The 27582-nt window shown below is 47.4% G+C and overlaps 18 non-coding genes across 18 annotated transcripts; all 18 read right to left on the bottom strand.

The window, feature by feature from the left end:
- Positions 1 to 200: 200 nt before the first annotated feature.
- Positions 201 to 272, bottom strand: TRNAP-UGG (transfer RNA proline (anticodon UGG)). Its single transcript has one exon. It is a non-coding gene; the product is annotated as a tRNA-Pro (tRNA).
- A 1315-nt stretch (positions 273 to 1587) lies between these two features.
- Positions 1588 to 1660, bottom strand: TRNAV-CAC (transfer RNA valine (anticodon CAC)). Its single transcript has one exon. It is a non-coding gene; the product is annotated as a tRNA-Val (tRNA).
- Positions 1661 to 2080: 420 nt separating this feature from the next.
- On the bottom strand, positions 2081 to 2152 carry TRNAP-UGG (transfer RNA proline (anticodon UGG)). The gene has a single exon. It is a non-coding gene; the product is annotated as a tRNA-Pro (tRNA).
- A 1315-nt stretch (positions 2153 to 3467) lies between these two features.
- Positions 3468 to 3540, bottom strand: TRNAV-CAC (transfer RNA valine (anticodon CAC)). The gene has a single exon. It is a non-coding gene; the product is annotated as a tRNA-Val (tRNA).
- Positions 3541 to 3960: 420 nt separating this feature from the next.
- On the bottom strand, positions 3961 to 4032 carry TRNAP-UGG (transfer RNA proline (anticodon UGG)). Its single transcript has one exon. It is a non-coding gene; the product is annotated as a tRNA-Pro (tRNA).
- Positions 4033 to 5347: 1315 nt separating this feature from the next.
- On the bottom strand, positions 5348 to 5420 carry TRNAV-CAC (transfer RNA valine (anticodon CAC)). Its single transcript has one exon. It is a non-coding gene; the product is annotated as a tRNA-Val (tRNA).
- A 1814-nt stretch (positions 5421 to 7234) lies between these two features.
- Positions 7235 to 7307, bottom strand: TRNAV-CAC (transfer RNA valine (anticodon CAC)). The gene has a single exon. It is a non-coding gene; the product is annotated as a tRNA-Val (tRNA).
- Positions 7308 to 7727: 420 nt separating this feature from the next.
- Positions 7728 to 7799, bottom strand: TRNAP-UGG (transfer RNA proline (anticodon UGG)). Its single transcript has one exon. It is a non-coding gene; the product is annotated as a tRNA-Pro (tRNA).
- A 3637-nt stretch (positions 7800 to 11436) lies between these two features.
- Positions 11437 to 11508, bottom strand: TRNAP-UGG (transfer RNA proline (anticodon UGG)). Its single transcript has one exon. It is a non-coding gene; the product is annotated as a tRNA-Pro (tRNA).
- Positions 11509 to 13297: 1789 nt separating this feature from the next.
- Positions 13298 to 13370, bottom strand: TRNAP-UGG (transfer RNA proline (anticodon UGG)). The gene has a single exon. It is a non-coding gene; the product is annotated as a tRNA-Pro (tRNA).
- Positions 13371 to 14693: 1323 nt separating this feature from the next.
- Positions 14694 to 14766, bottom strand: TRNAV-CAC (transfer RNA valine (anticodon CAC)). Its single transcript has one exon. It is a non-coding gene; the product is annotated as a tRNA-Val (tRNA).
- Positions 14767 to 15186: 420 nt separating this feature from the next.
- On the bottom strand, positions 15187 to 15258 carry TRNAR-UCG (transfer RNA arginine (anticodon UCG)). The gene has a single exon. It is a non-coding gene; the product is annotated as a tRNA-Arg (tRNA).
- A 5515-nt stretch (positions 15259 to 20773) lies between these two features.
- Positions 20774 to 20846, bottom strand: TRNAP-UGG (transfer RNA proline (anticodon UGG)). The gene has a single exon. It is a non-coding gene; the product is annotated as a tRNA-Pro (tRNA).
- Positions 20847 to 22169: 1323 nt separating this feature from the next.
- TRNAV-CAC (transfer RNA valine (anticodon CAC)) lies at positions 22170 to 22242 on the bottom strand. Its single transcript has one exon. It is a non-coding gene; the product is annotated as a tRNA-Val (tRNA).
- Positions 22243 to 22662: 420 nt separating this feature from the next.
- TRNAP-UGG (transfer RNA proline (anticodon UGG)) lies at positions 22663 to 22734 on the bottom strand. The gene has a single exon. It is a non-coding gene; the product is annotated as a tRNA-Pro (tRNA).
- Positions 22735 to 24049: 1315 nt separating this feature from the next.
- TRNAV-CAC (transfer RNA valine (anticodon CAC)) lies at positions 24050 to 24122 on the bottom strand. Its single transcript has one exon. It is a non-coding gene; the product is annotated as a tRNA-Val (tRNA).
- A 1806-nt stretch (positions 24123 to 25928) lies between these two features.
- Positions 25929 to 26001, bottom strand: TRNAV-CAC (transfer RNA valine (anticodon CAC)). Its single transcript has one exon. It is a non-coding gene; the product is annotated as a tRNA-Val (tRNA).
- A 420-nt stretch (positions 26002 to 26421) lies between these two features.
- Positions 26422 to 26493, bottom strand: TRNAP-UGG (transfer RNA proline (anticodon UGG)). The gene has a single exon. It is a non-coding gene; the product is annotated as a tRNA-Pro (tRNA).
- Between the last annotated feature and the right edge of the window lie 1089 nt (positions 26494 to 27582).

The following is a 27582-nucleotide window of genomic DNA, read 5'->3' as shown; positions in this document are numbered from 1 at the left end:
AAAACTCACAAGCAAATCAAGGAATGTTACTGAGAGCTAACAGAGAACACAAAGTGCTTGTCGCAAGGACATGGCACGCAAAGAGGTTCAGGAAGTGAATTGTTCATCGACTACTGCTTACCGAGAAAACCAGAGAGTCTGTCCAATGAAAATAACATTGAAAAAACAAAAAAAAGGAGCTCAAGTTAACCACCTTGATTGGGCTCGTCCGGGATTTGAACCCGGGACTTCTCGCACCCAAAGCGAGAATCATACCCCTAGACCAACGAGCCACGGTCCTTTGAATATTTGACGGAATTGTCCTCAGCGTTTGCACCCCCCTTAGGATTCGAGGCCAAGAATGCCTATTCCTGAAGTTTGTTCCTGCCGCTGAAAGCCTTGTCGGTGTATGAGCCAAATGAATGCCCTAGTCGGCACGCTCTGACTGTCTTCACAGGTCTCCTCCTCATCCCGAAGGTTGGTGGCCCATTGACATCAGGGTGGAAGGTGCTTGCGATACACTGTTCCTTCCTTCCTTCCTTCCTTCCTTTATTCCTCTTATGCTGTTTATGTAATAAGAGGGGACGATACACAGAAGAGAGAAAGTGGCCCAACACACTAGACTAGCAGTCTTCTGATCAATCTGCAGCTGGCAAGGTGGGGGAGAGCCTTTATTTTGCACCTGCTGGGATCTGCATTGGCAGAAGCTCTGAGGGCTGGGCCTTTCCTTTTGCCTGTAAAAACAAAAAGCAGCCCTCCTCCCTCCAGCCCTGAGAGCATGGGCGTGACACTGGAAAAAGCAGCATCTCCCCTTTGGTAAAGATGACCATTGCACAGCTGCTCACTCAGAGCTCGATCGTGCTCGATCAGGCGAGATATATTTAGGTCACCAGCAAAGTCTGTTCTCTTTTCTTGCGTAGGGTGAGCATTCACAGAGCCCAGCTTCGTTGACAAGAGTGCAAAAGGTGTATACTAAAAGCTTTCTGCTTTACTTGAGCGCCATGGCCGTTATTATATTTTGGCTGCTCCAAGCAATCTCTGTCCAGCCGATGCAAATTTCCAGCTCAAATTTTCCCAGCACTCAAAAAGTCCCTCCTCCCGCCAGCTCTGCTTTCAGGAAGTTCAGCAGAAGCAGTCCAACTTCTGTTCCCACTTCAGAGGAAAAGCTTTCTCGGGCCAGAGAAAGCCAGGGAATCACTGTACCGGCAAGTGCATTTCTTACAACTGGTAATCCCTCAGAACACAGAAATGAAGAAGCTGTATATGAAAATGTATTATTTCTTTGGTACACTAACCTATGTAACTAATATGGACCATTTCAGAGGACGGAGCGGACCCAACTGTGATCCCAGAGACCCAAATACCCAGCAGTAGGGAAAATAAATCCTCTCTGTGCTCTGCAACATTACATACACAAAATGCAAGCGCGTGCATTTTTTTATTGGCCCCATATACAGAATACATGTGAGGATGCTTGCCTTCCCAGTGTATTTCTCAAGCTCTTGAGAGCATATGCTATTTCCATGGGAACGCAAATAAGTTCATACTTTACATTTGTGTGTGACAAAAGGGGAAAAAAACTATTTTGTGTAAAATGCCAGCAGAGAGTGTTTCTGCCCGGTCTCGAACCGGGGACCTTTCGCGTGTGAGGCGAAAGTGATAACCACTACACTACAGAAATAGCTGCTTGCTCACCTTTGTAGGGACTGGGAGAACAGGTGCAAAGGGCAGTGCAAGTGGACCTGCTTAAAGACTAATCAAATGCCTTGCGCCTGAAGCTCACACAATCCAGCCTAAAACATACGTCCTATCAAGCATGCGCACATATACAAGTATGCCAGCTGAGGGCCTATGCAGCGTACAGAGGGAAGGACATATTTCCACTTTGAGATCGGACGGCCAAAACTCACAAGCAAATCAAGGAATGTTACTGAGAGCTAACAGAGAACACAAAGTGCTTGTCGCAAGGACATGGCACGCAAAGAGGTTCAGGAAGTGAATTGTTCATCGACTACTGCTTACCGAGAAAACCAGAGAGTCTGTCCAATGAAAATAACATTGAAAAAACGAAAAAAAGGAGCTCAAGTTAACCACCTTGATTGGGCTCGTCCGGGATTTGAACCCGGGACCTCTCGCACCCAAAGCGAGAATCATACCCCTAGACCAACGAGCCACGGTCCTTTGAGCATTTGACGGAATTGTCCTCAGCGTTTGCACCCCCCTTAGGATTCGAGGCCAAGAATGCCTATTCCTGAAGTTTGTTCCTGCCGCTGAAAGCCTTGTCGGTGTATGAGCCAAATGAATGCCCCAGTCGGCACGCTCTGACTGTCTTCACAGGTCTCCTCCTCATCCCGAAGGTTGGTGGCCCATTGACATCAGGGTGGAAGGTGCTTGCGATACACTGTTCCTTCCTTCCTTCCTTCCTTCCTTTATTCCTCTTATGCTGTTTATGTAATAAGAGGGGACGATACACAGAAGAGAGAAAGTGGCCCAACACACTAGACTAGCAGTCTTCTGATCAATCTGCAGCTGGCAAGGTGGGGGAGAGCCTTTATTTTGCACCTGCTGGGATCTGCATTGGCAGAAGCTCTGAGGGCTGGGCCTTTCCTTTTGCCTGTAAAAACAAAAAGCAGCCCTCCTCCCTCCAGCCCTGAGAGCATGGGCGTGACACTGGAAAAAGCAGCATCTCCCCTTTGGTAAAGATGACCATTGCACAGCTGCTCACTCAGAGCTCGATCGTGCTCGATCAGGCGAGATATATTTAGGTCACCAGCAAAGTCTGTTCTCTTTTCTTGCGTAGGGTGAGCATTCACAGAGCCCAGCTTCGTTGACAAGAGTGCAAAAGGTGTATACTAAAAGCTTTCTGCTTTACTTGAGCGCCATGGCCGTTATTATATTTTGGCTGCTCCAAGCAATCTCTGTCCAGCCGATGCAAATTTCCAGCTCAAATTTTCCCAGCACTCAAAAAGTCCCTCCTCCCGCCAGCTCTGCTTTCAGGAAGTTCAGCAGAAGCAGTCCAACTTCTGTTCCCACTTCAGAGGAAAAGCTTTCTCGGGCCAGAGAAAGCCAGGGAATCACTGTACCGGCAAGTGCATTTCTTACAACTGGTAATCCCTCAGAACACAGAAATGAAGAAGCTGTATATGAAAATGTATTATTTCTTTGGTACACTAACCTATGTAACTAATATGGACCATTTCAGAGGACGGAGCGGACCCAACTGTGATCCCAGAGACCCAAATACCCAGCAGTAGGGAAAATAAATCCTCTCTGTGCTCTGCAACATTACATACACAAAATGCAAGCGCGTGCATTTTTTTATTGGCCCCATATACAGAATACATGTGAGGATGCTTGCCTTCCCAGTGTATTTCTCAAGCTCTTGAGAGCATATGCTATTTCCATGGGAACGCAAATAAGTTCATACTTTACATTTGTGTGTGACAAAAGGGGAAAAAAACTATTTTGTGTAAAATGCCAGCAGAGAGTGTTTCTGCCCGGTCTCGAACCGGGGACCTTTCGCGTGTGAGGCGAACGTGATAACCACTACACTACAGAAACAGCTGCTTGCTCACCTTTGTAGGGACTGGGAGAACAGGTGCAAAGGGCAGTGCAAGTGGACCTGCTTAAAGACTAATCAAATGCCTTGCGCCTGAAGCTCACACAATCCAGCCTAAAACATACGTCCTATCAAGCATGCGCACATATACAAGTATGCCAGCTGAGGGCCTATGCAGCGTACAGAGGGAAGGACATATTTCCACTTTGAGATCGGACGGCCAAAACTCACAAGCAAATCAAGGAATGTTACTGAGAGCTAACAGAGAACACAAAGTGCTTGTCGCAAGGACATGGCACGCAAAGAGGTTCAGGAAGTGAATTGTTCATCGACTACTGCTTACCGAGAAAACCAGAGAGTCTGTCCAATGAAAATAACATTGAAAAAACAAAAAAAAGGAGCTCAAGTTAACCACCTTGATTGGGCTCGTCCGGGATTTGAACCCGGGACCTCTCGCACCCAAAGCGAGAATCATACCCCTAGACCAACGAGCCACGGTCCTTTGAGCATTTGACGGAATTGTCCTCAGCGTTTGCACCCCCCTTAGGATTCGAGGCCAAGAATGCCTATTCCTGAAGTTTGTTCCTGCCGCTGAAAGCCTTGTCGGTGTATGAGCCAAATGAATGCCCCAGTCGGCACGCTCTGACTGTCTTCACAGGTCTCCTCCTCATCCCGAAGGTTGGTGGCCCATTGACATCAGGGTGGAAGGTGCTTGCGATACACTGTTCCTTCCTTCCTTCCTTCCTTCCTTTATTCCTCTTATGCTGTTTATGTAATAAGAGGGGACGATACACAGAAGAGAGAAAGTGGCCCAACACACTAGACTAGCAGTCTTCTGATCAATCTGCAGCTGGCAAGGTGGGGGAGAGCCTTTATTTTGCACCTGCTGGGATCTGCATTGGCAGAAGCTCTGAGGGCTGGGCCTTTCCTTTTGCCTGTAAAAACAAAAAGCAGCCCTCCTCCCTCCAGCCCTGAGAGCATGGGCGTGACACTGGAAAAAGCAGCATCTCCCCTTTGGTAAAGATGACCATTGCACAGCTGCTCACTCAGAGCTCGATCGTGCTCGATCAGGCGAGATATATTTAGGTCACCAGCAAAGTCTGTTCTCTTTTCTTGCGTAGGGTGAGCATTCACAGAGCCCAGCTTCGTTGACAAGAGTGCAAAAGGTGTATACTAAAAGCTTTCTGCTTTACTTGAGCGCCATGGCCGTTATTATATTTTGGCTGCTCCAAGCAATCTCTGTCCAGCCGATGCAAATTTCCAGCTCAAATTTTCCCAGCACTCAAAAAGTCCCTCCTCCCGCCAGCTCTGCTTTCAGGAAGTTCAGCAGAAGCAGTCCAACTTCTGTTCCCACTTCAGAGGAAAAGCTTTCTCGGGCCAGAGAAAGCCAGGGAATCACTGTACCGGCAAGTGCATTTCTTACAACTGGTAATCCCTCAGAACACAGAAATGAAGAAGCTGTATATGAAAATGTATTATTTCTTTGGTACACTAACCTATGTAACTAATATGGACCATTTCAGAGGACGGAGCGGACCCAACTGTGATCCCAGAGACCCAAATACCCAGCAGTAGGGAAAATAAATCCTCTCTGTGCTCTGCAACATTACATACACAAAATGCAAGCGCGTGCATTTTTTTATTGGCCCCATATACAGAATACATGTGAGGATGCTTGCCTTCCCAGTGTATTTCTCAAGCTCTTGAGAGCATATGCTATTTCCATGGGAACGCAAATAAGTTCATACTTTACATTTGTGTGTGACAAAAGGGGAAAAAAACTATTTTGTGTAAAATGCCAGCAGAGAGTGCTTCTGCCCGGTCTCGAACCGGGGACCTTTCGCGTGTGAGGCGAACGTGATAACCACTACACTACAGAAACAGCTGCTTGCTCACCTTTGTAGGGACTGGGAGAACAGGTGCAAAGGGCAGTGCAAGTGGACCTGCTTAAAGACTAATCAAATGCCTTGCGCCTGAAGCTCACACAATCCAGCCTAAAACATACGTCCTATCAAGCATGCGCACATATACAAGTATGCCAGCTGAGGGCCTATGCAGCGTACAGAGGGAAGGACATATTTCCACTTTGAGATCGGACGGCCAAAACTCACAAGCAAATCAAGGAATGTTACTGAGAGCTAACAGAGAACACAAAGTGCTTGTCGCAAGGACATGGCACGCAAAGAGGTTCAGGAAGTGAATTGTTCATCGACTACTGCTTACCGAGAAAACCAGAGAGTCTGTCCAATGAAAATAACATTGAAAAAACAAAAAAAAGGAGCTCAAGTTAACCACCTTGATTGGGCTCGCCCGGGATTTGAACCCAGGACCTCTCGCACCCAAAGCGAGAATCATACCCCCAGACCAACGAGCCACGGTCCTTTGAGCATTTGACGGAATTGTCCTCAGCGTTTGCACCCCCCTTAGGATTCGAGGCCAAGAATGCCTATTCCTGAAGTTTGTTCCTGCCGCTGAAAGCCTTGTCGGTGTATGAGCCAAATGAATGCCCCAGTCGGCACGCTCTGACTGTCTTCACAGGTCTCCTCCTCATCCCGAAGGTTGGTGGCCCATTGACATCAGGGTGGAAGGTGCTTGCGATACACTGTTCCTTCCTTCCTTCCTTCCTTCCTTCCTTCCTTTATTCCTCTTATGCTGTTTATGTAATAAGAGGGGACGATACACAGAAGAGAGAAAGTGGCCAACACACTAGACTAGCAGTCTTCTGATCAATCTGCAGCTGGCAAGGTGGGGGAGAGCCTTTATTTTGCACCTGCTGGGATCTGCATTGGCAGAAGCTCTGAGGGCTGGGCCTTTCCTTTTGCCTGTAAAAACAAAAAGCAGCCCTCCTCCCTCCAGCCCTGAGAGCATGGGCGTGACACTGGAAAAAGCAGCATCTCCCCTTTGGTAAAGATGACCATTGCACAGCTGCTCACTCAGAGCTCGATCGTGCTCGATCAGGCGAGATATATTTAGGTCACCAGCAAAGTCTGTTCTCTTTTCTTGCGTAGGGTGAGCATTCACAGAGCCCAGCTTCGTTGACAAGAGTGCAAAAGGTGTATACTAAAAGCTTTCTGCTTTACTTGAGCGCCATGGCCGTTATTATATTTTGGCTGCTCCAAGCAATCTCTGTCCAGCCGATGCAAATTTCCAGCTCAAATTTTCCCAGCACTCAAAAAGTCCCTCCTCCCGCCAGCTCTGCTTTCAGGAAGTTCAGCAGAAGCAGTCCAACTTCTGTTCCCACTTCAGAGGAAAAGCTTTCTCGGGCCAGAGAAAGCCAGGGAATCACTGTACCGGCAAGTGCATTTCTTACAACTGGTAATCCCTCAGAACACAGAAATGAAGAAGCTGTATATGAAAATGTATTATTTCTTTGGTACACTAACCTATGTAACTAATATGGACCATTTCAGAGGACGGAGCGGACCCAACTGTGATCCCAGAGACCCAAATACCCAGCAGTAGGGAAAATAAATCCTCTCTGTGCTCTGCAACATTACATACACAAAATGCAAGCGCGTGCATTTTTTTATTGGCCCCATATACAGAATACATGTGAGGATGCTTGCCTTCCCAGTGTATTTCTCAAGCTCTTGAGAGCATATGCTATTTCCATGGGAACGCAAATAAGTTCATACTTTACATTTGTGTGTGACAAAAGGGGAAAAAAACTATTTTGTGTAAAATGCCAGCAGAGAGTGTTTCTGCCCGGTCTCGAACCGGGGACCTTTCGCGTGTGAGGCGAACGTGATAACCACTACACTACAGAAACATCTGCTTGCTCACCTTTGTAGGGACTGGGAGAACAGGTGCAAAGGGCAGTGCAAGTGGACCTGCTTAAAGACTAATCAAATGCCTTGCGCCTGAAGCTCACACAATCCAGCCTAAAACATACGTCCTATCAAGCATGCGCACATATACAAGTATGCCAGCTGAGGGCCTATGCAGCGTACAGAGGGAAGGACATATTTCCACTTTGAGATCGGACGGCCAAAACTCACAAGCAAATCAAGGAATGTTACTGAGAGCTAACAGAGAACACAAAGTGCTTGTCGCAAGGACATGGCACGCAAAGAGGTTCAGGAAGTGAATTGTTCATCGACTACTGCTTACCGAGAAAACCAGAGAGTCTGTCCAATGAAAATAACATTGAAAAAACAAAAAAAAGGAGCTCAAGTTAACCACCTTGATTGGGCTCGTCCGGGATTTGAACCCAGGACCTCTCGCACCCAAAGCGAGAATCATACCCCTAGACCAACGAGCCACGGTCCTTTGAGCATTTGACGGAATTGTCCTCAGCGTTTGCACCCCCCTTAGGATTCGAGGCCAAGAATGCCTATTCCTGAAGTTTGTTCCTGCCGCTGAAAGCCTTGTCGGTGTATGAGCCAAATGAATGCCCCAGTCGGCACGCTCTGACTGTCTTCACAGGTCTCCTCCTCATCCCGAAGGTTGGTGGCCCATTGACATCAGGGTGGAAGGTGCTTGCGATACACTGTTCCTTCCTTCCTTCCTTCCTTCCTTCCTTTATTCCTCTTATGCTGTTTATGTAATAAGAGGGGACGATACACAGAAGAGAGAAAGTGGCCCAACACACTAGACTAGCAGTCTTCTGATCAATCTGCAGCTGGCAAGGTGGGGGAGAGCCTTTATTTTGCACCTGCTGGGATCTGCATTGGCAGAAGCTCTGAGGGCTGGGCCTTTCCTTTTGCCTGTAAAAACAAAAAGCAGCCCTCCTCCCTCCAGCCCTGAGAGCATGGGCGTGACACTGGAAAAAGCAGCATCTCCCCTTTGGTAAAGATGACCATTGCACAGCTGCTCACTCAGAGCTCGATCGTGCTCGATCAGGCGAGATATATTTAGGTCACCAGCAAAGTCTGTTCTCTTTTCTTGCGTAGGGTGAGCATTCACAGAGCCCAGCTTCGTTGACAAGAGTGCAAAAGGTGTATACTAAAAGCTTTCTGCTTTACTTGAGCGCCATGGCCGTTATTATATTTTGGCTGCTCCAAGCAATCTCTGTCCAGCCGATGCAAATTTCCAGCTCAAATTTTCCCAGCACTCAAAAAGTCCCTCCTCCCGCCAGCTCTGCTTTCAGGAAGTTCAGCAGAAGCAGTCCAACTTCTGTTCCCACTTCAGAGGAAAAGCTTTCTCGGGCCAGAGAAAGCCAGGGAATCACTGTACCGGCAAGTGCATTTCTTACAACTGGTAATCCCTCAGAACACAGAAATGAAGAAGCTGTATATGAAAATGTATTATTTCTTTGGTACACTAACCTATGTAACTAATATGGACCATTTCAGAGGACGGAGCGGACCCAACTGTGATCCCAGAGACCCAAATACCCAGCAGTAGGGAAAATAAATCCTCTCTGTGCTCTGCAACATTACATACACAAAATGCAAGCGCGTGCATTTTTTTATTGGCCCCATATACAGAATACATGTGAGGATGCTTGCCTTCCCAGTGTATTTCTCAAGCTCTTGAGAGCATATGCTATTTCCATGGGAACGCAAATAAGTTCATACTTTACATTTGTGTGTGACAAAAGGGGAAAAAAACTATTTTGTGTAAAATGCCAGCAGAGAGTGTTTCTGCCCGGTCTCGAACCGGGGACCTTTATAACCACTACACTACAGAAACAGCTGCTTGCTCACCTTTGTAGGGACTGGGAGAACAGGTGCAAAGGGCAGTGCAAGTGGACCTGCTTAAAGACTAATCAAATGCCTTGCGCCTGAAGCTCACACAATCCAGCCTAAAACATACGTCCTATCAAGCATGCGCACATATACAAGTATGCCAGCTGAGGGCCTATGCAGCGTACAGAGGGAAGGACATATTTCCACTTTGAGATCGGACGGCCAAAACTCACAAGCAAATCAAGGAATGTTACTGAGAGCTAACAGAGAACACAAAGTGCTTGTCGCAAGGACATGGCACGCAAAGAGGTTCAGGAAGTGAATTGTTCATCGACTACTGCTTACCGAGAAAACCAGAGAGTCTGTCCAATGAAAATAACATTGAAAAAACAAAAAAAAGGAGCTCAAGTTAACCACCTTGATTGGGCTCGGGACTTCTGGCACCCAAAGCGAGAATCATACCCCTAGACCAACGAGCCACGGTCCTTTGAGCATTTGACGGAATTGTCCTCAGCGTTTGCACCCCCCTTAGGATTCGAGGCCAAGAATGCCTATTCCTGAAGTTTGTTCCTGCCGCTGAAAGCCTTGTCGGTGTATGAGCCAAATGAATGCCCCAGTCGGCACGCTCTGACTGTCTTCACAGGTCTCCTCCTCATCCCGAAGGTTGGTGGCCCATTGACATCAGGGTGGAAGGTGCTTGCGATACACTGTTCCTTCCTTCCTTCCTTCCTTCCTTTATTCCTCTTATGCTGTTTATGTAATAAGAGGGGACGATACACAGAAGAGAGAAAGTGGCCCAACACACTAGACTAGCAGTCTTCTGATCAATCTGCAGCTGGCAAGGTGGGGGAGAGCCTTTATTTTGCACCTGCTGGGATCTGCATTGGCAGAAGCTCTGAGGGCTGGGCCTTTCCTTTTGCCTGTAAAAACAAAAAGCAGCCCTCCTCCCTCCAGCCCTGAGAGCATGGGCGTGACACTGGAAAAAGCAGCATCTCCCCTTTGGTAAAGATGACCATTGCACAGCTGCTCACTCAGAGCTCGATCGTGCTCGATCAGGCGAGATATATTTAGGTCACCAGCAAAGTCTGTTCTCTTTTCTTGCGTAGGGTGAGCATTCACAGAGCCCAGCTTCGTTGACAAGAGTGCAAAAGGTGTATACTAAAAGCTTTCTGCTTTACTTGAGCGCCATGGCCGTTATTATATTTTGGCTGCTCCAAGCAATCTCTGTCCAGCCGATGCAAATTTCCAGCTCAAATTTTCCCAGCACTCAAAAAGTCCCTCCTCCCGCCAGCTCTGCTTTCAGGAAGTTCAGCAGAAGCAGTCCAACTTCTGTTCCCACTTCAGAGGAAAAGCTTTCTCGGGCCAGAGAAAGCCAGGGAATCACTGTACCGGCAAGTGCATTTCTTACAACTGGTAATCCCTCAGAACACAGAAATGAAGAAGCTGTATATGAAAATGTATTATTTCTTTGGTACACTAACCTATGTAACTAATATGGACCATTTCAGAGGACGGAGCGGACCCAACTGTGATCCCAGAGACCCAAATACCCAGCAGTAGGGAAAATAAATCCTCTCTGTGCTCTGCAACATTACATACACAAAATGCAAGCGCGTGCATTTTTTTATTGGCCCCATATACAGAATACATGTGAGGATGCTTGCCTTCCCAGTGTATTTCTCAAGCTCTTGAGAGCATATGCTATTTCCATGGGAACGCAAATAAGTTCATACTTTACATTTGTGTGTGACAAAAGGGGAAAAAAACTATTTTGTGTAAAATGCCAGCAGAGAGTGTTTCTGCCCGGTCTCGAACCGGGGACCTTTATAACCACTACACTACAGAAACAGCTGCTTGCTCACCTTTGTAGGGACTGGGAGAACAGGTGCAAAGGGCAGTGCAAGTGGACCTGCTTAAAGACTAATCAAATGCCTTGCGCCTGAAGCTCACACAATCCAGCCTAAAACATACGTCCTATCAAGCATGCGCACATATACAAGTATGCCAGCTGAGGGCCTATGCAGCGTACAGAGGGAAGGACATATTTCCACTTTGAGATCGGACGGCCAAAACTCACAAGCAAATCAAGGAATGTTACTGAGAGCTAACAGAGAACACAAAGTGCTTGTCGCAAGGACATGGCACGCAAAGAGGTTCAGGAAGTGAATTGTTCATCGACTACTGCTTACCGAGAAAACCAGAGAGTCTGTCCAATGAAAATAACATTGAAAAAACAAAAAAAAGGAGCTCAAGTTAACCACCTTGATTGGGCTCGTCCAGGATTTGAACCCGGGACCTCTCGCACCCAAAGCGAGAATCATACCCCTAGACCAACGAGCCACGGTCCTTTGAGCATTTGACGGAATTGTCCTCAGCGTTTGCACCCCCCTTAGGATTCGAGGCCAAGAATGCCTATTGCTGAAGTTTGTTCCTGCCGCTGAAAGCCTTGTCGGTGTATGAGCCAAATGAATGCCCCAGTCGGCACGCTCTGACTGTCTTCACAGGTCTCCTCCTCATCCCGAAGGTTGGTGGCCCATTGACATCAGGGTGGAAGGTGCTTGCCATACACTGTTCCTTCCTTCCTTCCTTCCTTCCTTTATTCCTCTCATGCTGTTTATGTAATAAGAGGGGACGATACACAGAAGAGAGAAAGTGGCCCAACACACTAGACTAGCAGTCTTCTGATCAATCTGCAGCTGGCAAGGTGGGGGAGAGCCTTTATTTTGCACCTGCTGGGATCTGCATTGGCAGAAGCTCTGAGGGCTGGGCCTTTCCTTTTGCCTGTAAAAACAAAAAGCAGCCCTCCTCCCTCCAGCCCTGAGAGCATGGGCGTGACACTGGAAAAAGCAGCATCTCCCCTTTGGTAAAGATGACCATTGCACAGCTGCTCACTCAGAGCTCGATCGTGCTCGATCAGGCGAGATATATTTAGGTCACCAGCAAAGTCTGTTCTCTTTTCTTGCGTAGGGTGAGCATTCACAGAGCCCAGCTTCGTTGACAAGAGTGCAAAAGGTGTATACTAAAAGCTTTCTGCTTTACTTGAGCGCCATGGCCGTTATTATATTTTGGCTGCTCCAAGCAATCTCTGTCCAGCCGATGCAAATTTCCAGCTCAAATTTTCCCAGCACTCAAAAAGTCCCTCCTCCCGCCAGCTCTGCTTTCAGGAAGTTCAGCAGAAGCAGTCCAACTTCTGTTCCCACTTCAGAGGAAAAGCTTTCTCGGGCCAGAGAAAGCCAGGGAATCACTGTACCGGCAAGTGCATTTCTTACAACTGGTAATCCCTCAGAACACAGAAATGAAGAAGCTGTATATGAAAATGTATTATTTCTTTGGTACACTAACCTATGTAACTAATATGGACCATTTCAGAGGACGGAGCGGACCCAACTGTGATCCCAGAGACCCAAATACCCAGCAGTAGGGAAAATAAATCCTCTCTGTGCTCTGCAACATTACATACACAAAATGCAAGCGCGTGCATTTTTTTATTGGCCCCATATACAGAATACATGTGAGGATGCTTGCCTTCCCAGTGTATTTCTCAAGCTCTTGAGAGCATATGCTATTTCCATGGGAACGCAAATAAGTTCATACTTTACATTTGTGTGTGACAAAAGGGGAAAAAAACTATTTTGTGTAAAATGCCAGCAGAGAGTGTTTCTGCCCGGTCTCGAACCGGGGACCTTTATAACCACTACACTACAGAAACAGCTGCTTGCTCACCTTTGTAGGGACTGGGAGAACAGGTGCAAAGAGCAGTGCAAGTGGACCTGCTTAAAGACTAATCAAATGCCTTGCGCCTGAAGCTCACACAATCCAGCCTAAAACATACGTCCTATCAAGCATGCGCACATATACAAGTATGCCAGCTGAGGGCCTATGCAGCGTACAGAGGGAAGGACATATTTCCACTTTGAGATCGGACGGCCAAAACTCACAAGCAAATCAAGGAATGTTACTGAGAGCTAACAGAGAACACAAAGTGCTTGTCGCAAGGACATGGCACGCAAAGAGGTTCAGGAAGTGAATTGTTCATCGACTACTGCTTACCGAGAAAACCAGAGAGTCTGTCCAATGAAAATAACATTGAAAAAACAAAAAAAAGGAGCTCAAGTTAACCACCTTGATTGGGCTCGTCCGGGATTTGAACCCGGGGACCTCTCGCACCCAAAGCGAGAATCATACCCCTAGACCAACGAGCCACGGTCCTTTGAGCATTTGACGGAATTGTCCTCAGCGTTTGCACCCCCCTTAGGATTCGAGGCCAAGAATGCCTATTCCTGAAGTTTGTTCCTGCCGCTGAAAGCCTTGTCGGTGTATGAGCCAAATGAATGCCCCAGTCGGCACGCTCTGACTGTCTTCACAGGTCTCCTCTTCATCCCGAAGGTTGGTGGCCCATTGACATCAGGGTGGAAGGTGCTTGCGATACACTGTTCCTTCCTTCCTTCCTTCCTTCCTTCCTTCCTTTATTCCTCTTATGCTGTTTATGTAATAAGAGGGGACGATACACAGAAGAGAGAAAGTGGCCCAACACACTAGACTAGCAGTCTTCTGATCAATCTGCAGCTGGCAAGGTGGGGGAGAGCCTTTATTTTGCACCTGCTGGGATCTGCATTGGCAGAAGCTCTGAGGGCTGGGCCTTTCCTTTTGCCTGTAAAAACAAAAAGCAGCCCTCCTCCCTCCAGCCCTGAGAGCATGGGCGTGACACTGGAAAAAGCAGCATCTCCCCTTTGGTAAAGATGACCATTGCACAGCTGCTCACTCAGAGCTCGATCGTGCTCGATCAGGCGAGATATATTTAGGTCACCAGCAAAGTCTGTTCTCTTTTCTTGCGTAGGGTGAGCATTCACAGAGCCCAGATTCGTTGACAAGAGTGCAAAAGGTGTATACTAAAAGCTTTCTGCTTTACTTGAGCGCCATGGCCGTTATTATATTTTGGCTGCTCCAAGCAATCTCTGTCCAGCCGATGCAAATTTCCAGCTCAAATTTTCCCAGCACTCAAAAAGTCCCTCCTCCCGCCAGCTCTGCTTTCAGGAAGTTCAGCAGAAGCAGTCCAACTTCTGTTCCCACTTCAGAGGAAAAGCTTTCTCGGGCCAGAGAAAGCCAGGGAATCACTGTACCGGCAAGTGCATTTCTTACAACTGGTAATCCCTCAGAACACAGAAATGAAGAAGCTGTATATGAAAATGTATTATTTCTTTGGTACACTAACCTATGTAACTAATATGGACCATTTCAGAGGACGGAGCGGACCCAACTGTGATCCCAGAGACCCAAATACCCAGCAGTAGGGAAAATAAATCCTCTCTGTGCTCTGCAACATTACATACACAAAATGCAAGCGCGTGCATTTTTTTATTGGCCCCATATACAGAATACATGTGAGGATGCTTGCCTTCCCAGTGTATTTCTCAAGCTCTTGAGAGCATATGCTATTTCCATGGGAACGCAAATAAGTTCATACTTTACATTTGTGTGTGACAAAAGGGGAAAAAAACTATTTTGTGTAAAATGCCAGCAGAGAGTGTTTCTGCCCGGTCTCGAACCGGGGACCTTTCGCGTGTGAGGCGAACGTGATAACCACTACACTACAGAAATAGCTGCTTGCTCACCTTTGTAGGGACTGGGAGAACAGGTGCAAAGGGCAGTGCAAGTGGACCTGCTTAAAGACTAATCAAATGCCTTGCGCCTGAAGCTCACACAATCCAGCCTAAAACATACGTCCTATCAAGCATGCGCACATATACAAGTATGCCAGCTGAGGGCCTATGCAGCGTACAGAGGGAAGGACATATTTCCACTTTGAGATCGGACGGCCAAAACTCACAAGCAAATCAAGGAATGTTACTGAGAGCTAACAGAGAACACAAAGTGCTTGTCGCAAGGACATGGCACGCAAAGAGGTTCAGGAAGTGAATTGTTCATCGACTACTGCTTACCGAGAAAACCAGAGAGTCTGTCCAATGAAAATAACATTGAAAAAACAAAAAAAAGGAGCTCAAGTTAACCACCTTGATTGGGCTCGTCCGGGATTTGAACCCAGGACCTCTCGCACCGAAAGCGAGAATCATACCCCTAGACCAACGAGCCACGGTCCTTTGAGCATTTGACGGAATTGTCCTCAGCGTTTGCACCCCCCTTAGGATTCGAGGCCAAGAATGCCTATTCCTGAAGTTTGTTCCTGCCGCTGAAAGCCTTGTCGGTGTATGAGCCAAATGAATGCCCCAGTCGGCACGCTCTGACTGTCTTCACAGGTCTCCTCCTCATCCCGAAGGTTGGTGGCCCATTGACATCAGGGTGGAAGGTGCTTGCGATACACTGTTCCTTCCTTCCTTCCTTCCTTCCTTCCTTTATTCCTCTTATGCTGTTTATGTAATAAGAGGGGACGATACACAGAAGAGAGAAAGTGGCCCAACACACTAGACTAGCAGTCTTCTGATCAATCTGCAGCTGGCAAGGTGGGGGAGAGCCTTTATTTTGCACCTGCTGGGATCTGCATTGGCAGAAGCTCTGAGGGCTGGGCCTTTCCTTTTGCCTGTAAAAACAAAAAGCAGCCCTCCTCCCTCCAGCCCTGAGAGCATGGGCGTGACACTGGAAAAAGCAGCATCTCCCCTTTGGTAAAGATGACCATTGCACAGCTGCTCACTCAGAGCTCGATCGTGCTCGATCAGGCGAGATATATTTAGGTCACCAGCAAAGTCTGTTCTCTTTTCTTGCGTAGGGTGAGCATTCACAGAGCCCAGCTTCGTTGACAAGAGTGCAAAAGGTGTATACTAAAAGCTTTCTGCTTTACTTGAGCGCCATGGCCGTTATTATATTTTGGCTGCTCCAAGCAATCTCTGTCCAGCCGATGCAAATTTCCAGCTCAAATTTTCCCAGCACTCAAAAAGTCCCTCCTCCCGCCAGCTCTGCTTTCAGGAAGTTCAGCAGAAGCAGTCCAACTTCTGTTCCCACTTCAGAGGAAAAGCTTTCTCGGGCCAGAGAAAGCCAGGGAATCACTGTACCGGCAAGTGCATTTCTTACAACTGGTAATCCCTCAGAACACAGAAATGAAGAAGCTGTATATGAAAATGTATTATTTCTTTGGTACACTAACCTATGTAACTAATATGGACCATTTCAGAGGACGGAGCGGACCCAACTGTGATCCCAGAGACCCAAATACCCAGCAGTAGGGAAAATAAATCCTCTCTGTGCTCTGCAACATTACATACACAAAATGCAAGCGCGTGCATTTTTTTATTGGCCCCATATACAGAATACATGTGAGGATGCTTGCCTTCCCAGTGTATTTCTCAAGCTCTTGAGAGCATATGCTATTTCCATGGGAACGCAAATAAGTTCATACTTTACATTTGTGTGTGACAAAAGGGGAAAAAAACTATTTTGTGTAAAATGCCAGCAGAGAGTGTTTCTGCCCGGTCTCGAACCGGGGACCTTTATAACCACTACACTACAGAAACAGCTGCTTGCTCACCTTTGTAGGGACTGGGAGAACAGGTGCAAAGGGCAGTGCAAGTGGACCTGCTTAAAGACTAATCAAATGCCTTGCGCCTGAAGCTCACACAATCCAGCCTAAAACATACGTCCTATCAAGCATGCGCACATATACAAGTATGCCAGCTGAGGGCCTATGCAGCGTACAGAGGGAAGGACATATTTCCACTTTGAGATCGGACGGCCAAAACTCACAAGCAAATCAAGGAATGTTACTGAGAGCTAACAGAGAACACAAAGTGCTTGTCGCAAGGACATGGCACGCAAAGAGGTTCAGGAAGTGAATTGTTCATCGACTACTGCTTACCGAGAAAACCAGAGAGTCTGTCCAATGAAAATAACATTGAAAAAACAAAAAAAAGGAGCTCAAGTTAACCACCTTGATTGGGCTCGTCCGGGATTTGAACCCGGGACTTCTGGCACCCAAAGCGAGAATCATACCCCTAGACCAACGAGCCACGGTCCTTTGAGCATTTGACGGAATTGTCCTCAGCGTTTGCACCCCCCTTAGGATTCGAGGCCAAGAATGCCTATTCCTGAAGTTTGTTCCTGCCGCTGAAAGCCTTGTCGGTGTATGAGCCAAATGAATGCCCCAGTCGGCACGCTCTGACTGTCTTCACAGGTCTCCTCCTCATCCCGAAGGTTGGTGGCCCATTGACATCAGGGTGGAAGGTGCTTGCGATACACTGTTCCTTCCTTCCTTCCTTCCTTTATTCCTCTTATGCTGTTTATGTAATAAGAGGGGACGATACACAGAAGAGAGAAAGTGGCCCAACACACTAGACTAGCAGTCTTCTGATCAATCTGCAGCTGGCAAGGTGGGGGAGAGCCTTTATTTTGCACCTGCTGGGATCTGCATTGGCAGAAGCTCTGAGGGCTGGGCCTTTCCTTTTGCCTGTAAAAACAAAAAGCAGCCCTCCTCCCTCCAGCCCTGAGAGCATGGGCGTGACACTGGAAAAAGCAGCATCTCCCCTTTGGTAAAGATGACCATTGCACAGCTGCTCACTCAGAGCTCGATCGTGCTCGATCAGGCGAGATATATTTAGGTCACCAGCAAAGTCTGTTCTCTTTTCTTGCGTAGGGTGAGCATTCACAGAGCCCAGCTTCGTTGACAAGAGTGCAAAAGGTGTATACTAAAAGCTTTCTGCTTTACTTGAGCGCCATGGCCGTTATTATATTTTGGCTGCTCCAAGCAATCTCTGTCCAGCCGATGCAAATTTCCAGCTCAAATTTTCCCAGCACTCAAAAAGTCCCTCCTCCCGCCAGCTCTGCTTTCAGGAAGTTCAGCAGAAGCAGTCCAACTTCTGTTCCCACTTCAGAGGAAAAGCTTTCTCGGGCCAGAGAAAGCCAGGGAATCACTGTACCGGCAAGTGCATTTCTTACAACTGGTAATCCCTCAGAACACAGAAATGAAGAAGCTGTATATGAAAATGTATTATTTCTTTGGTACACTAACCTATGTAACTAATATGGACCATTTCAGAGGACGGAGCGGACCCAACTGTGATCCCAGAGACCCAAATACCCAGCAGTAGGGAAAATAAATCCTCTCTGTGCTCTGCAACATTACATACACAAAATGCAAGCGCGTGCATTTTTTTATTGGCCCCATATACAGAATACATGTGAGGATGCTTGCCTTCCCAGTGTATTTCTCAAGCTCTTGAGAGCATATGCTATTTCCATGGGAACGCAAATAAGTTCATACTTTACATTTGTGTGTGACAAAAGGGGAAAAAAACTATTTTGTGTAAAATGCCAGCAGAGAGTGTTTCTGCCCGGTCTCGAACCGGGGACCTTTATAACCACTACACTACAGAAACAGCTGCTTGCTCACCTTTGTAGGGACTGGGAGAACAGGTGCAAAGGGCAGTGCAAGTGGACCTGCTTAAAGACTAATCAAATGCCTTGCGCCTGAAGCTCACACAATCCAGCCTAAAACATACGTCCTATCAAGCATGCGCACATATACAAGTATGCCAGCTGAGGGCCTATGCAGCGTACAGAGGGAAGGACATATTTCCACTTTGAGATCGGACGGCCAAAACTCACAAGCAAATCAAGGAATGTTACTGAGAGCTAACAGAGAACACAAAGTGCTTGTCGCAAGGACATGGCACGCAAAGAGGTTCAGGAAGTGAATTGTTCATCGACTACTGCTTACCGAGAAAACCAGAGAGTCTGTCCAATGAAAATAACATTGAAAAAACAAAAAAAAGGAGCTCAAGTTAACCACCTTGATTGGGCTCGTCCAGGATTTGAACCCGGGACCTCTGGCACCCAAAGCGAGAATCATACCCCTAGACCAACGAGCCACGGTCCTTTGAGCATTTGACGGAATTGTCCTCAGCGTTTGCACCCCCCTTAGGATTCGAGGCCAAGAATGCCTATTGCTGAAGTTTGTTCCTGCCGCTGAAAGCCTTGTCGGTGTATGAGCCAAATGAATGCCCCAGTCGGCACGCTCTGACTGTCTTCACAGGTCTCCTCCTCATCCCGAAGGTTGGTGGCCCATTGACATCAGGGTGGAAGGTGCTTGCCATACACTGTTCCTTCCTTCCTTCCTTCCTTCCTTCCTTTATTCCTCTCATGCTGTTTATGTAATAAGAGGGGACGATACACAGAAGAGAGAAAGTGGCCCAACACACTAGACTAGCAGTCTTCTGATCAATCTGCAGCTGGCAAGGTGGGGGAGAGCCTTTATTTTGCACCTGCTGGGATCTGCATTGGCAGAAGCTCTGAGGGCTGGGCCTTTCCTTTTGCCTGTAAAAACAAAAAGCAGCCCTCCTCCCTCCAGCCCTGAGAGCATGGGCGTGACACTGGAAAAAGCAGCATCTCCCCTTTGGTAAAGATGACCATTGCACAGCTGCTCACTCAGAGCTCGATCGTGCTCGATCAGGCGAGATATATTTAGGTCACCAGCAAAGTCTGTTCTCTTTTCTTGCGTAGGGTGAGCATTCACAGAGCCCAGCTTCGTTGACAAGAGTGCAAAAGGTGTATACTAAAAGCTTTCTGCTTTACTTGAGCGCCATGGCCGTTATTATATTTTGGCTGCTCCAAGCAATCTCTGTCCAGCCGATGCAAATTTCCAGCTCAAATTTTCCCAGCACTCAAAAAGTCCCTCCTCCCGCCAGCTCTGCTTTCAGGAAGTTCAGCAGAAGCAGTCCAACTTCTGTTCCCACTTCAGAGGAAAAGCTTTCTCGGGCCAGAGAAAGCCAGGGAATCACTGTACCGGCAAGTGCATTTCTTACAACTGGTAATCCCTCAGAACACAGAAATGAAGAAGCTGTATATGAAAATGTATTATTTCTTTGGTACACTAACCTATGTAACTAATATGGACCATTTCAGAGGACGGAGCGGACCCAACTGTGATCCCAGAGACCCAAATACCCAGCAGTAGGGAAAATAAATCCTCTCTGTGCTCTGCAACATTACATACACAAAATGCAAGCGCGTGCATTTTTTTATTGGCCCCATATACAGAATACATGTGAGGATGCTTGCCTTCCCAGTGTATTTCTCAAGCTCTTGAGAGCATATGCTATTTCCATGGGAACGCAAATAAGTTCATACTTTACATTTGTGTGTGACAAAAGGGGAAAAAAACTATTTTGTGTAAAATGCCAGCAGAGAGTTTTTCTGCCCGGTCTCGAACCGGGGACCTTTATAACCACTACACTACAGAAACAGCTGCTTGCTCACCTTTGTAGGGACTGGGAGAACAGGTGCAAAGAGCAGTGCAAGTGGACCTGCTTAAAGACTAATCAAATGCCTTGCGCCTGAAGCTCACACAATCCAGCCTAAAACATACGTCCTATCAAGCATGCGCACATATACAAGTATGCCAGCTGAGGGCCTATGCAGCGTACAGAGGGAAGGACATATTTCCACTTTGAGATCGGACGGCCAAAACTCACAAGCAAATCAAGGAATGTTACTGAGAGCTAACAGAGAACACAAAGTGCTTGTCGCAAGGACATGGCACGCAAAGAGGTTCAGGAAGTGAATTGTTCATCGACTACTGCTTACCGAGAAAACCAGAGAGTCTGTCCAATGAAAATAACATTGAAAAAACAAAAAAAAGGAGCTCATGTTAACCACCTTGATTGGGCTCGTCCGGGATTTGAACCCGGGGACCTCTCGCACCCAAAGCGAGAATCATACCCCTAGACCAACGAGCCACGGTCCTTTGAGCATTTGACGGAATTGTCCTCAGCGTTTGCACCCCCCTTAGGATTCGAGGCCAAGAATGCCTATTCCTGAAGTTTGTTCCTGCCGCTGAAAGCCTTGTCGGTGTATGAGCCAAATGAATGCCCCAGTCGGCACGCTCTGACTGTCTTCACAGGTCTCCTCTTCATCCCGAAGGTTGGTGGCCCATTGACATCAGGGTGGAAGGTGCTTGCGATACACTGTTCCTTCCTTCCTTCCTTCCTTCCTTCCTTCCTTTATTCCTCTTATGCTGTTTATGTAATAAGAGGGGACGATACACAGAAGAGAGAAAGTGGCCCAACACACTAGACTAGCAGTCTTCTGATCAATCTGCAGCTGGCAAGGTGGGGGAGAGCCTTTATTTTGCACCTGCTGGGATCTGCATTGGCAGAAGCTCTGAGGGCTGGGCCTTTCCTTTTGCCTGTAAAAACAAAAAGCAGCCCTCCTCCCTCCAGCCCTGAGAGCATGGGCGTGACACTGGAAAAAGCAGCATCTCCCCTTTGGTAAAGATGACCATTGCACAGCTGCTCACTCAGAGCTCGATCGTGCTCGATCAGGCGAGATATATTTAGGTCACCAGCAAAGTCTGTTCTCTTTTCTTGCGTAGGGTGAGCATTCACAGAGCCCAGATTCGTTGACAAGAGTGCAAAAGGTGTATACTAAAAGCTTTCTGCTTTACTTGAGCGCCATGGCCGTTATTATATTTTGGCTGCTCCAAGCAATCTCTGTCCAGCCGATGCAAATTTCCAGCTCAAATTTTCCCAGCACTCAAAAAGTCCCTCCTCCCGCCAGCTCTGCTTTCAGGAAGTTCAGCAGAAGCAGTCCAACTTCTGTTCCCACTTCAGAGGAAAAGCTTTCTCGGGCCAGAGAAAGCCAGGGAATCACTGTACCGGCAAGTGCATTTCTTACAACTGGTAATCCCTCAGAACACAGAAATGAAGAAGCTGTATATGAAAATGTATTATTTCTTTGGTACACTAACCTATGTAACTAATATGGACCATTTCAGAGGACGGAGCGGACCCAACTGTGATCCCAGAGACCCAAATACCCAGCAGTAGGGAAAATAAATCCTCTCTGTGCTCTGCAACATTACATACACAAAATGCAAGCGCGTGCATTTTTTTATTGGCCCCATATACAGAATACATGTGAGGATGCTTGCCTTCCCAGTGTATTTCTCAAGCTCTTGAGAGCATATGCTATTTCCATGGGAACGCAAATAAGTTCATACTTTACATTTGTGTGTGACAAAAGGGGAAAAAAACTATTTTGTGTAAAATGCCAGCAGAGAGTGTTTCTGCCCGGTCTCGAACCGGGGACCTTTCGCGTGTGAGGCGAACGTGATAACCACTACACTACAGAAACAGCTGCTTGCTCACCTTTGTAGGGACTGGGAGAACAGGTGCAAAGGGCAGTGCAAGTGGACCTGCTTAAAGACTAATCAAATGCCTTGCGCCTGAAGCTCACACAATCCAGCCTAAAACATACGTCCTATCAAGCATGCGCACATATACAAGTATGCCAGCTGAGGGCCTATGCAGCGTACAGAGGGAAGGACATATTTCCACTTTGAGATCGGACGGCCAAAACTCACAAGCAAATCAAGGAATGTTACTGAGAGCTAACAGAGAACACAAAGTGCTTGTCGCAAGGACATGGCACGCAAAGAGGTTCAGGAAGTGAATTGTTCATCGACTACTGCTTACCGAGAAAACCAGAGAGTCTGTCCAATGAAAATAACATTGAAAAAACAAAAAAAAGGAGCTCAAGTTAACCACCTTGATTGGGCTCGTCCGGGATTTGAACCCGGGACCTCTCGCACCCAAAGCGAGAATCATACCCCTAGACCAACGAGCCACGGTCCTTTGAGCATTTGACGGAATTGTCCTCAGCGTTTGCACCCCCCTTAGGATTCGAGGCCAAGAATGCCTATTCCTGAAGTTTGTTCCTGCCGCTGAAAGCCTTGTCGGTGTATGAGCCAAATGAATGCCCCAGTCGGCACGCTCTGACTGTCTTCACAGGTCTCCTCCTCATCCCGAAGGTTGGTGGCCCATTGACATCAGGGTGGAAGGTGCTTGCGATACACTGTTCCTTCCTTCCTTCCTTCCTTCCTTTATTCCTCTTATGCTGTTTATGTAATAAGAGGGGACGATACACAGAAGAGAGAAAGTGGCCCAACACACTAGACTAGCAGTCTTCTGATCAATCTGCAGCTGGCAAGGTGGGGGAGAGCCTTTATTTTGCACCTGCTGGGATCTGCATTGGCAGAAGCTCTGAGGGCTGGGCCTTTCCTTTTGCCTGTAAAAACAAAAAGCAGCCCTCCTCCCTCCAGCCCTGAGAGCATGGGCGTGACACTGGAAAAAGCAGCATCTCCCCTTTGGTAAAGATGACCATTGCACAGCTGCTCACTCAGAGCTCGATCGTGCTCGATCAGGCGAGATATATTTAGGTCACCAGCAAAGTCTGTTCTCTTTTCTTGCGTAGGGTGAGCATTCACAGAGCCCAGCTTCGTTGACAAGAGTGCAAAAGGTGTATACTAAAAGCTTTCTGCTTTACTTGAGCGCCATGGCCGTTATTATATTTTGGCTGCTCCAAGCAATCTCTGTCCAGCCGATGCAAATTTCCAGCTCAAATTTTCCCAGCACTCAAAAAGTCCCTCCTCCCGCCAGCTCTGCTTTCAGGAAGTTCAGCAGAAGCAGTCCAACTTCTGTTCCCACTTCAGAGGAAAAGCTTTCTCGGGCCAGAGAAAGCCAGGGAATCACTGTACCGGCAAGTGCATTTCTTACAACTGGTAATCCCTCAGAACACAGAAATGAAGAAGCTGTATATGAAAATGTATTATTTCTTTGGTACACTAACCTATGTAACTAATATGGACCATTTCAGAGGACGGAGCGGACCCAACTGTGATCCCAGAGACCCAAATACCCAGCAGTAGGGAAAATAAATCCTCTCTGTGCTCTGCAACATTACATACACAAAATGCAAGCGCGTGCATTTTTTTATTGGCCCCATATACAGAATACATGTGAGGATGCTTGCCTTCCCAGTGTATTTCTCAAGCTCTTGAGAGCATATGCTATTTCCATGGGAACGCAAATAAGTTCATACTTTACATTTGTGTGTGACAAAAGGGGAAAAAAACTATTTTGTGTAAAATGCCAGCAGAGAGTGCTTCTGCCCGGTCTCGAACCGGGGACCTTTCGCGTGTGAGGCAAACGTGATAACCACTACACTACAGAAACAGCTGCTTGCTCACCTTTGTAGGGACTGGGAGAACAGGTGCAAAGGGCAGTGCAAGTGGACCTGCTTAAAGACTAATCAAATGCCTTGCGCCTGAAGCTCACACAATCCAGCCTAAAACATACGTCCTATCAAGCATGCGCACATATACAAGTATGCCAGCTGAGGGCCTATGCAGCGTACAGAGGGAAGGACATATTTCCACTTTGAGATCGGACGGCCAAAACTCACAAGCAAATCAAGGAATGTTACTGAGAGCTAACAGAGAACACAAAGTGCTTGTCGCAAGGACATGGCACGCAAAGAGGTTCAGGAAGTGAATTGTTCATCGACTACTGCTTACCGAGAAAACCAGAGAGTCTGTCCAATGAAAATAACATTGAAAAAACAAAAAAAAGGAGCTCAAGTTAACCACCTTGATTGGGCTCGCCCGGGATTTGAACCCAGGACCTCTCGCACCCAAAGCGAGAATCATACCCCTAGACCAACGAGCCACGGTCCTTTGAGCATTTGACGGAATTGTCCTCAGCGTTTGCACCCCCCTTAGGATTCGAGGCCAAGAATGCCTATTCCTGAAGTTTGTTCCTGCCGCTGAAAGCCTTGTCAGTGTATGAGCCAAATGAATGCCCCAGTCGGCACGCTCTGACTGTCTTCACAGGTCTCCTCCTCATCCCGAAGGTTGGTGGCCCATTGACATCAGGGTGGAAGGTGCTTGCGATACACTGTTCCTTCCTTCCTTCCTTCCTTCCTTTATTCCTCTTATGCTGTTTATGTAATAAGAGGGGACGATACACAGAAGAGAGAAAGTGGCCAACACACTAGACTAGCAGTCTTCTGATCAATCTGCAGCTGGCAAGGTGGGGGAGAGCCTTTATTTTGCACCTGCTGGGATCTGCATTGGCAGAAGCTCTGAGGGCTGGGCCTTTCCTTTTGCCTGTAAAAACAAAAAGCAGCCCTCCTCCCTCCAGCCCTGAGAGCATGGGCGTGACACTGGAAAAAGCAGCATCTCCCCTTTGGTAAAGATGACCATTGCACAGCTGCTCACTCAGAGCTCGATCGTGCTCGATCAGGCGAGATATATTTAGGTCACCAGCAAAGTCTGTTCTCTTTTCTTGCGTAGGGTGAGCATTCACAGAGCCCAGCTTCGTTGACAAGAGTGCAAAAGGTGTATACTAAAAGCTTTCTGCTTTACTTGAGCGCCATGGCCGTTATTATATTTTGGCTGCTCCAAGCAATCTCTGTCCAGCCGATGCAAATTTCCAGCTCAAATTTTCCCAGCACTCAAAAAGTCCCTCCTCCCGCCAGCTCTGCTTTCAGGAAGTTCAGCAGAAGCAGTCCAACTTCTGTTCCCACTTCAGAGGAAAAGCTTTCTCGGGCCAGAGAAAGCCAGGGAATCACTGTACCGGCAAGTGCATTTCTTACAACTGGTAATCCCTCAGAACACAGAAATGAAGAAGCTGTATATGAAAATGTATTATTTCTTTGGTACACTAACCTATGTAACTAATATGGACCATTTCAGAGGACGGAGCGGACCCAACTGTGATCCCAGAGACCCAAATACCCAGCAGTAGGGAAAATAAATCCTCTCTGTGCTCTGCAACATTACATACACAAAATGCAAGCGCGTGCATTTTTTTATTGGCCCCATATACAGAATACATGTGAGGATGCTTGCCTTCCCAGTGTATTTCTCAAGCTCTTGAGAGCATATGCTATTTCCATGGGAACGCAAATAAGTTCATACTTTACATTTGTGTGTGACAAAAGGGGAAAAAAACTATTTTGTGTAAAATGCCAGCAGAGAGTGTTTCTGCCCGGTCTCGAACCGGGGACCTTTCGCGTGTGAGGCGAACGTGATAACCACTACACTACAGAAACATCTGCTTGCTCACCTTTGTAGGGACTGGGAGAACAGGTGCAAAGGGCAGTGCAAGTGGACCTGCTTAAAGACTAATCAAATGCCTTGCGCCTGAAGCTCACACAATCCAGCCTAAAACATACGTCCTATCAAGCATGCGCACATATACAAGTATGCCAGCTGAGGGCCTATGCAGCGTACAGAGGGAAGGACATATTTCCACTTTGAGATCGGACGGCCAAAACTCACAAGCAAATCAAGGAATGTTACTGAGAGCTAACAGAGAACACAAAGTGCTTGTCGCAAGGACATGGCACGCAAAGAGGTTCAGGAAGTGAATTGTTCATCGACTACTGCTTACCGAGAAAACCAGAGAGTCTGTCCAATGAAAATAACATTGAAAAAACAAAAAAAAGGAGCTCAAGTTAACCACCTTGATTGGGCTCGTCCGGGATTTGAACCCAGGACCTCTCGCACCCAAAGCGAGAATCATACCCCTAGACCAACGAGCCACGGTCCTTTGAGCATTTGACGGAATTGTCCTCAGCGTTTGCACCCCCCTTAGGATTCGAGGCCAAGAATGCCTATTCCTGAAGTTTGTTCCTGCCGCTGAAAGCCTTGTCGGTGTATGAGCCAAATGAATGCCCCAGTCGGCACGCTCTGACTGTCTTCACAGGTCTCCTCCTCATCCCGAAGGTTGGTGGCCCATTGACATCAGGGTGGAAGGTGCTTGCGATACACTGTTCCTTCCTTCCTTCCTTCCTTCCTTCCTTTATTCCTCTTATGCTGTTTATGTAATAAGAGGGGACGATACACAGAAGAGAGAAAGTGGCCCAACACACTAGACTAGCAGTCTTCTGATCAATCTGCAGCTGGCAAGGTGGGGGAGAGCCTTTATTTTGCACCTGCTGGGATCTGCATTGGCAGAAGCTCTGAGGGCTGGGCCTTTCCTTTTGCCTGTAAAAACAAAAAGCAGCCCTCCTCCCTCCAGCCCTGAGAGCATGGGCGTGACACTGGAAAAAGCAGCATCTCCCCTTTGGTAAAGATGACCATTGCACAGCTGCTCACTCAGAGCTCGATCGTGCTCGATCAGGCGAGATATATTTAGGTCACCAGCAAAGTCTGTTCTCTTTTCTTGCGTAGGGTGAGCATTCACAGAGCCCAGCTTCGTTGACAAGAGTGCAAAAGGTGTATACTAAAAGCTTTCTGCTTTACTTGAGCGCCATGGCCGTTATTATATTTTGGCTGCTCCAAGCAATCTCTGTCCAGCCGATGCAAATTTCCAGCTCAAATTTTCCCAGCACTCAAAAAGTCCCTCCTCCCGCCAGCTCTGCTTTCAGGAAGTTCAGCAGAAGCAGTCCAACTTCTGTTCCCACTTCAGAGGAAAAGCTTTCTCGGGCCAGAGAAAGCCAGGGAATCACTGTACCGGCAAGTGCATTTCTTACAACTGGTAATCCCTCAGAACACAGAAATGAAGAAGCTGTATATGAAAATGTATTATTTCTTTGGTACACTAACCTATGTAACTAATATGGACCATTTCAGAGGACGGAGCGGACCCAACTGTGATCCCAGAGACCCAAATACCCAGCAGTAGGGAA

Source organism: Ambystoma mexicanum, chromosome 2q, assembly GCF_040938575.1.
Source record: "Ambystoma mexicanum isolate Mex_15411 chromosome 2q, UKY_AmexF1_1, whole genome shotgun sequence".
Classification (NCBI taxonomy): Eukaryota; Metazoa; Chordata; class Amphibia; order Caudata; family Ambystomatidae; genus Ambystoma; species Ambystoma mexicanum.
This window is presented reverse-complemented; position numbering and strand designations above follow the sequence as displayed.